Source organism: Chiloscyllium plagiosum, unplaced genomic scaffold, assembly GCF_037043375.1.
Source record: "Chiloscyllium plagiosum isolate Xiang-an unplaced genomic scaffold, Cpla_swu_hap1 HiC_scaffold_43, whole genome shotgun sequence".
NCBI lineage: Eukaryota > Metazoa > Chordata > Chondrichthyes > Orectolobiformes > Hemiscylliidae > Chiloscyllium > Chiloscyllium plagiosum.
This window is the reverse complement of record NW_028270181.1, coordinates 34,665,746-34,674,008: the sequence shown is the minus strand read 5'-3', so window position 1 is coordinate 34,674,008 and position 8,263 is coordinate 34,665,746. Positions and strand designations below refer to the sequence as shown.

The 8,263-nt window shown below is 46.9% G+C and overlaps 1 pseudogene; it reads left to right on the top strand.

Annotated features, from left to right (window-relative positions):
- The first annotated feature begins 7,898 nt into the window (after nucleotides 1-7,898).
- LOC148137472 (U2 spliceosomal RNA) lies at nucleotides 7,899-8,027 on the top strand (annotated as a pseudogene).
- Nucleotides 8,028-8,263: the final 236 nt, after the last annotated feature.

Here is an 8,263-nt window from a genome sequence, read left to right as displayed (position 1 = left end):
TGATAAAGTCCTTTTCAATTTGTAATGTTGACGGTTGTAAGGCAATGAGAGATTTTGATAAATGTCACGATCCGACAGATAAAAGTGATCATTCTCCTGGCATTATACTCAAAAAGCGTATAACTAATCTGGGTCTTCCGATCTTAAATATTAACTCTGTTTCTCTCCACAGATGTTGCCAGGCTTGCTGAGTTTCTCTATCCATTCTCGGTTATGGCTCAGATTTCCAGCAACTGCAGGTCTTTGTTTTATGTTAACCTTAATAACCTTTCGGACAAAACCAATGACCTGCCAACATCGGAAAATAAGTCCGAGGTGCTGGTACGCCGATATGTTTGCAGAACAAAGCAACTATTCCATGAGTGGGAATAGAATCCGGGCCGCGGTGGTGAGAGTGCTGAATCCCAACAAGTCAATTGCAAGAGAATGCAGGAGACACTGTTGTATCTGGTCTCAATGAAACATCTTTTGCGTTTTAGTTTGCGGCTTGCAGATTATTTTGTACATGTCTTCGAATGGGAAAAGGCCATTCGGCCCATTGTGCATTGCAGCTTGTCAGAGAGCCATCTATTCTAGTCCCAGTTTCCAGCTTTGGCCCAAAGTCTTGTGTGTTCGGATGTTTCCAGGACAAATGTCAATGAGGTTGTCCTGTGATCGGAAATGACCCAACAATCGGACAGAAGTTTGACATTGTCACAACGTACTGTAACCCCCTTGAGGAACACACCCTCATTTTACCCACAGAGGGAGACACCCAGGCAGATCCCCCGAGAGTGACAGAGGGCTCGGGACTTTACCTTCTCCATGTGCTCCACTAACACTCTCCGCCTCCACCCATGACAAGAGGCAGCTTTTGGTGAAAAATCTGCCAATTCTACAGACAATGAGAGCCGTTGTGGTGAGCTGGTATTGAAAATGGACAATAAAACAAATGCAGCTTTCAAATTCAAAACGACAAGGAAGTCATCCCTACAGCACCTGACAGGGGAGTATCAGCATGGGGGACGGGTAAAGATGGGGCACCATGATAAAGCCAGGGAGGACTCGAACCTATCAATATGTAATGTAATGGGCTTTCACGGAATCAGAGTTAACAAGGTGAACAAACAGCCAAGATAATCACCGTCATTGCTTCACTCCGAAGGTCCAACTTGGTGAAGCAGTGCCTGACACTGGCAAAGGAGGTACATTTGTCCTCATGTGTCTGCTTCAGGTTCGCCTCCTTCTCTGCTGTGTGTTTTAATCGTTTTATACACAGTCACGGCGCGATTCCATGATTCACTCTGGTGAAAAGAGTCATGGTCTCTTCCAGTCAAGTATCCTGTTCCTGCCTTATCTCCATGACCCTTGATTCCACTAACCTTGAGAGCTCTATCCAACTCTTTCTTCAATGAACCCAGAGACTGGGCCTCCACTGCCCTCTGGGGCAGAGCATTCCACACACCCACCACTCTCTGCTGTCACCATTCATTCCTTGTATGCCAACAGTAAATACATCCTTGTTATCCTGTAGCTGTCATGTAATTAATTTAACGTCGAAAGGGTCATAATATTTTGAGGGAGAAATGTCTCCTTGCCTCAGGCTGAAGTGACAGATGGATTATCCGCAGAATGTGAGCCTTCTTGGACCGACTCCAGCCAGGGGCCAGAAAGCCTCTCAGCAGCTCCACTCTGAAACAGTCTCTGAATGTCAGGCTTTTCAAAGAGCAGAAATGGGAAATGAGGGATATGGAGTGACATGACACCAACAGAGAGTCGGAGAATGTAAAAGAGGCTCAGGAGGTTACACAGAGACAAAAAGAGAAAAGCAGAGACACATATTGAGGTGGACACTGTAAGAAACAATTCTCCATTCGACACGACTGCGAACTGACAGAAAGGAAAAGAAAAAGGTAACCATTTAAACACAGCCTTCCACCAGCTCAGGGAAATGGAACTAGCAATACAGCTGATTCAGTCCTTTTAAATTTGTAACTTCGACGGTTGTTTCTCGAGAGAGATTTTGATAAATGTCCTGATTCGACAGGTAAAACTTACAGTTTTCCCAACACTATAATCAAAAAATGTGTAACTAACCTGAGTCTCTCCATCTAAAAAAAATTCTGTTTCGCCCCACAGATGTTGCCAGGCGTACTGAGTTTCTCGAGCAATTCTCATTTTTAGTTCAGTTTTCCAAAACCTGCACGTTTATTATTTCCGTTAACCTGAATAACATTTGGCACAAAACCAACCACCTGCCAGCATCGGAAAAGCGGTCAGAAATACTGGTGCCACGATATATTTGCATAACAAAACATTCATTCCCTGACCGGGAATAGAAAAAATGCTGCGGTGGTTAGAGCTCCAAATCCGAACTATGAGATTACACGGGACGAAGACAGTCGCTCTTGTAATGATGCTCAATGAAATGGCTTTTACCTTCACATTTCTGATCAGTTTCACTGCAGCTTGGGTTTGACTGGTCTTCAAGTTTTGCAGAGTGGAACAGTCCATTCGGCCAATGGTACAGTGCGGTTCAAAGACATTCATCTATTCTATTCCCAAATTCGAGTTTTGGACCATACCCTTATGTGTTCTGATGGTCCCAGTGTAAATGGCAATGAGATTCTCGCTCTGATCTTAAATGACACAAAAATGGGCCTGAAGTTTGACATTGTCTCACTGTGTTCTCACCCCCATGAGGAACCAACCTCGTTTACTCCCACAGAGGGAGAGACACAGACACATACCCCGAGAGTGGCAGAGGTCTCAGGATTAGACCTGCCCCTTGTACTTCACTTCCGCTCTCCGCTCCCACACACAAGTTGCTGCAGCTTTTGGTGCATCTCAAGTCAGTTCTACAGACAATGAGCGACGTTGCTGTGAGCTGGAGTTTAAAGTGGATGAAAGACGCAAATGTAAATCCGAAAACCCAACCCCTTCCGTCCCTGACAGACACCAGGTCACCGGAATGAACCAGCGCGCTGCATCCTCCTGATGTGAAATTGGAACCTCCAATCCCCTAACCCGAGGTCAGACACCTTACCCATTCCGTCACTAGCCCAAAGACCAGGAATGGCTGCGACAGTTTGTCTCCATGTAATGGAAACATCCACATCGTGGGAACAGCATTCACAAGGTGAAAAACCAGCAAATATAATCACCGTCACTGCTTCACTTGGAAGGTCCCACTATGTGAAACATTACCTTTCACTGAACTTTCGGATTTGGAGTCTTTTACAGTCCAGACCCTGAACAAATTCAGCGAGAAACCTCTGGGCATTTCGAGCCCAGCACCTGGAATGAGACGAGTTGAACGACGCCTTATCAGCGCAGCTCAAACCGAGCTCCTGTCAGCATCAGCCCTTCCTTCCCTTCCTGCAGTATATCTGCTGAACAACATCCGATTATTACAGCTTGGCCTTCTTCACATTGAAACCCAGGGCGAGAATATGAACTGTTTGGAAACTTGGAGAGAGAGTTACTGCTGATGCAGACGATGATGACGTGAAGATCAGGCAGCAGAGTTGTGCAGGTCAGATCCCAAAGGCCTACTGTCAGTATCAATGGAGATCCCTGCTCAGGAGTCTGAGATGGTATCGCCCAGACCTGGATTTAATTCCCAGTCAGGAAATGAAGATGTAATTGTCTTCTTGTGAATTATCTAAATGAAATCTAATTCCTGGTTACACATAGAACACCCCCCCGAATCCTGCCAGAACAACCCAGTGACTGTTTGCATCTATCCAGAAGGACAATAGCAGCAGATACACGCGAACACAATCACCGTAAATTCTTCTCCAAGTATCTCGCCTTTCCGAGTTGAAAATACCTCGCTGGTCCTTCAATGTCGCTGAGTCTAAATCCTTCCCTCATTCCTCATTGCATCATGGCTGTACCTCCGCACTGAGGACAGGGTTAGATTAGATCAGATAATTTACGGTGTGGAAACAGACCCTTCGGCCCAACAAGTCCACACCGACTCTCCAAAGAGAAACCCTGCAGAGTGACTCACCATCTCTATCTCTGGGGTAATTAGGGATGGGCGGTGCGTGCTATCCCATTGAGTAATGACTGTATCCCAGTAATACGTCTCTAAAAGCTGCAGTTTCTAAGGGAACACCTGCAAGCGGTCGGGAATAAGTTGAGAGGTGGAACGGGGAGGGGAAAAAGTGAAAATCAATGATGACTGGGAGGAATGAGACAGCAAGTGAGTGAGGAGCTGGTGGTGCAAGGCTCAGTGTCGGTGTCAGTATTTACTGCCCACTGTTCACACTGACTCACACATCACTCCTTGGGAATTCTCCACAATGAGCCCATTCCTCTTGGAGTGAGGTTCTCTCTGGGCATATTAACGCGGTTGATGGACCCCGAGAGGATGACTGCATCCTCGTTATCCTGTCAGTTTAAACAGGCGAAGGCAAGAGTTTAAAACAAAAGCAATAAGAGAGTGTCTCTTACTGTTCATTTAAAGTAGAGAATATCCAGCTGTGAACTCTTCTGCAAAAGCGGAGGTTGACTTAAATTTTCACCGAGCAACTGTAAAACAGAAAAAAATGTGCCCGAGTTACTGTAATCGAATAGTTCAGTAAATGCACACATGGATTTGAAAATCTGAGTTTGGGCACGCTGTGGCTTAGTTTGTTGAAGTTGCTGTCAATAAACCGGCGATTATGGGATCAAATCCCTACATCACTATCTGCATAGGTCTTTCATAAAAACCCGATGACCCTACTTCACCCGTGGCTCTGGTTGCGGTGGGACTCCAACCAATGACTGGACTGAGACTACAGTTTAGGGACAGCGCCTTCGACCACCCTTCCTCACAAAACCCCACAACCACGTTTTTCATGACTAGTGTTTGAGAATCTCCTCACTTCAGGGACTTTAGCCCACGCGCATTCAATGACGAACTTGGCGTAAGTTCAATCATATTCCTGAGGATGTTACAAGTTTTGCAGGTTTGGTCTGTAGCGTGAAGCTGAATAAGCTGCGATAACTTTCCGTGGAACTTCAGGGCTGAGGGGTGGCCTTACAGAAATTTATATAATTATGAGGGAGACGGATAGAGTAAATAGACAATAGTTTATTCACAAGGCAGGGCACTCATCACTCCACGCGCGTTGGGCTAGTTTTCTGGAAGGTGGTTGGTTCCAGACCAGCAACAGGTAAAGGTTTTCCGGACTATGGCTGCCAATGACTATTCCTCTTGATCCATTCCCAAGTTCTCAGCGAAATATTTTGGCTGCGGAAAATACCTCACAAATCGTGTGACTCCCTCAGCTCTCCAGCGAATCTAAAATCTGACAACTGTTAACGTGGAACAAGAGCAGAACTGGTAAGGAGAAGCTATATTCAGACACACCGAAGCATGAATGCTGTCTATGAGGCAGTGCGAGACGTCTGGGTCATGGACTGCTCAAAGAAATGGCAACGAGGCAATTCCAAACGGGAATTTCAACGGCCTGGCGCCTGAGTGAGTGCACCACCACTTCCCGGAAAGTAACCAAGTAACATAAAACAGCACAGGCTGACACTGACCCATGGAAAGTGAAGATGAACAATTACAATCTCGATTAGATTGGGTTAACAATGGGCTGGGGTGTCTATCGGATCGAGAGGGCCAATCACGAGCCTTCCTCATCAGGACAGTCATGAAGGGAATGAGAGAAATGTCACCAAGTTTCACATCGTGAGTGCCCTCCTTTTCCCCACTAAAAGCGACGAGCGGATTCAGTGCAAAATCTGATTTCACAACAGCCGGGAAATAACTATCGCCATTCACTTCCTGAGAAAAGGGGGAACAACGCCAATTGTCTGGAATATGAAAACCTGGCGCAGCCAGCTTGGGTCCCGGATTAGGATGGGGCTCTTTCGAGCTGGAGGCGAATGTGATACCCACAGCAGTTGGGGAACACAGCGCGGACACTGACACGTTGGTTGCTTTATGCTCTGCCACATCACAGCGTGGTTTAGAAGAAATTACTATGTTTTATTCTGTTCAATTTCAACACAGCTCATCCCTGCCAAACGTTACCAGCCTAATCCGTTAGCACAAGTGGCAGCGCAAGGATTCAAACCCAAGCCTGCTTGAGAAGTGGAACCTGAAAGCAGCATCTCACATTGCTCAGCCACCCCAGCACACAGGCAACAACCAGGAAGCCAAGAGCTGATGGCACTCTGCAGCATATTCACAGCAACTGCACCAGTTCTGTAGTATACGCTGAGGAAAGGCATTCCTCCATCTGAAAAAAAATCCACTGATTTAGCACTGAAATCTGAGAATGGCAATACACGTAGCGAGGTTATTCCAAACGCGGGACCAGTGAGAGTTGCAACTTTCCTTGTCTTGGCCCTTAACCGTACATTTTCCAGCAGGGCCCTGAGCAACTGCCAGCTGGCTGCCAGCTGAGTTACAAACCTGTGTGGGAAGCGAGGGGATACGGCTCTCTTATTGTTAGTAAATCAAACAGTTCTTACTGAGAGACGTACAAAAATCAGTTTCTGCACATATTCAGGGAAGGTTAAAGGCGATCTGAGATGTCAAATAGGTGCTCCCTGTACATGATTATTCTTTGTTCTCGGTATGGAAAGCTCTCCCTCTTTAGTCGCACTCACGTCTCTTGTCGATGACTGAATCAGACAGAAGGTGTTTCACCAGGGCTGCACTTGACTTGCATTCGTCTCCCTCCCTGTTCATACTTTCCTGCAACTCTGTGGTATCAGGAAAACAAAATGGATACAATGTCATTCGGCAGCCTGTCCGTCATTTCCTCAATTTCAGTCACAAGATGGCTTAGGTTTCAGACCACACGGTAATATTAGTGACTGTATGAGAGCAGGAGTCAAGCAGTTCATCTGAGTACATAAATCTTTTCCTTCCTGTTGTTGACTGAATGAGCGGTAACCGTGCCTTCTGCTTGGAAACTCGAATATGTGAATTGCTCCAAACCATGACTGAGGTTTTCGGGTTTCGGTTCACGCAGGTTTAGAAATGCTCGGGTCTAAATGAGGCGTTTCAGAGCCTACTTTGGGATACATTTGACAGAGATTACATCAGGTAACCAGTGTTCGCTGTGACCCGAGCAAATGAGAGCTTGCCTTGTCACTGAACCAGGCTGCCTTCACATGTAAAGCAAATGCGATAGTTTTGGTGCAGAAAGGATCAGTGCCGGTAACTGTACCCTTAAAATGGACGGCGGGAGAAGATCTACAAATCGACGCATATTGTCGACCCGGGAGGAGAGAAACTTAGTTGAGAGTGTGGTGCTGGAAAAGCACATCCGGTCAGGCAGCATCCGAGCAGCAGGAGAACCGCCGCTTGTTTTAGGAGCGTTTCATCATCTCCAGTCCTCACTTTATCCGAGGGGAGAAACTGAACAAAGTTTGACCCAGCAATTAATCGGAATGGTATTCCTTTTCACCACGGCAGCAGATATGAGCTAAATTCAAAGCCAGGTTTGCTGATGCGAACAACCAGCAGGAACGCTCCATTCCCACCAACCCACCTGTCACCAGGGAACAAAGTTGCTCCTGCCTGGTTTGAACTGGAGATGTTTCGGGTGTGACCCAAATGGAACAACGAGGTCACAACCGAGCCACCAAGCCACTGATCTTCATCCAACACTGACATTTCCGTTCCCAATAGACCAATGTTGGCCAGGGTTATTAGCATGACTGAAAAAAATAAAGGATATCACGTGAGAATGCTCAGGAAATACTGACAAACAGGTTGCCAGGTTTGCCGAGTTTGGAATGTAGGGCGAGGCTGAATAGGCGCGGGCAATTTTCCCTGTAGCGAAACTGGCCACGCATATGTCCGAAAGCAGAGTGGTTGAGGAGGCTCCGACAGCAATGGCTCACACTGTTTTCAGAGTCAGTCTGGATCAGAGGCCTGAGCAGCTGCAAACACAACAACGATCGCTTCTCGGCCTTTTGGCTAAGATCAAGTGCAGTATCTGTTCTTATCAGGACAGGGGTCGAGTTGCGAGTCATCAGAGCTAGTGGAGATCATCGCTGGATCGTGATTGGACGTTGGAGGATCATTTGGTTGTGCTGACCTGCTATTGGTGGATCTTCATGCTGGCTTCGGCCTAACGCCAATTCAGGGACCAGCCAACCTCAGAGCTATGGCCTCAACAGCTGCGCGCAGCCCTGGGCAGGGGGTTCGAAACACCGTCCGGGTGTCTGTCAAAAAGGTGGAGGAGCGTACACCAGTCGATCGGACGGTGTTCGTCAAGAAGGTGTTCGAGTGCTGTGGGTTCGCCGCAGCAGATGTGTACTG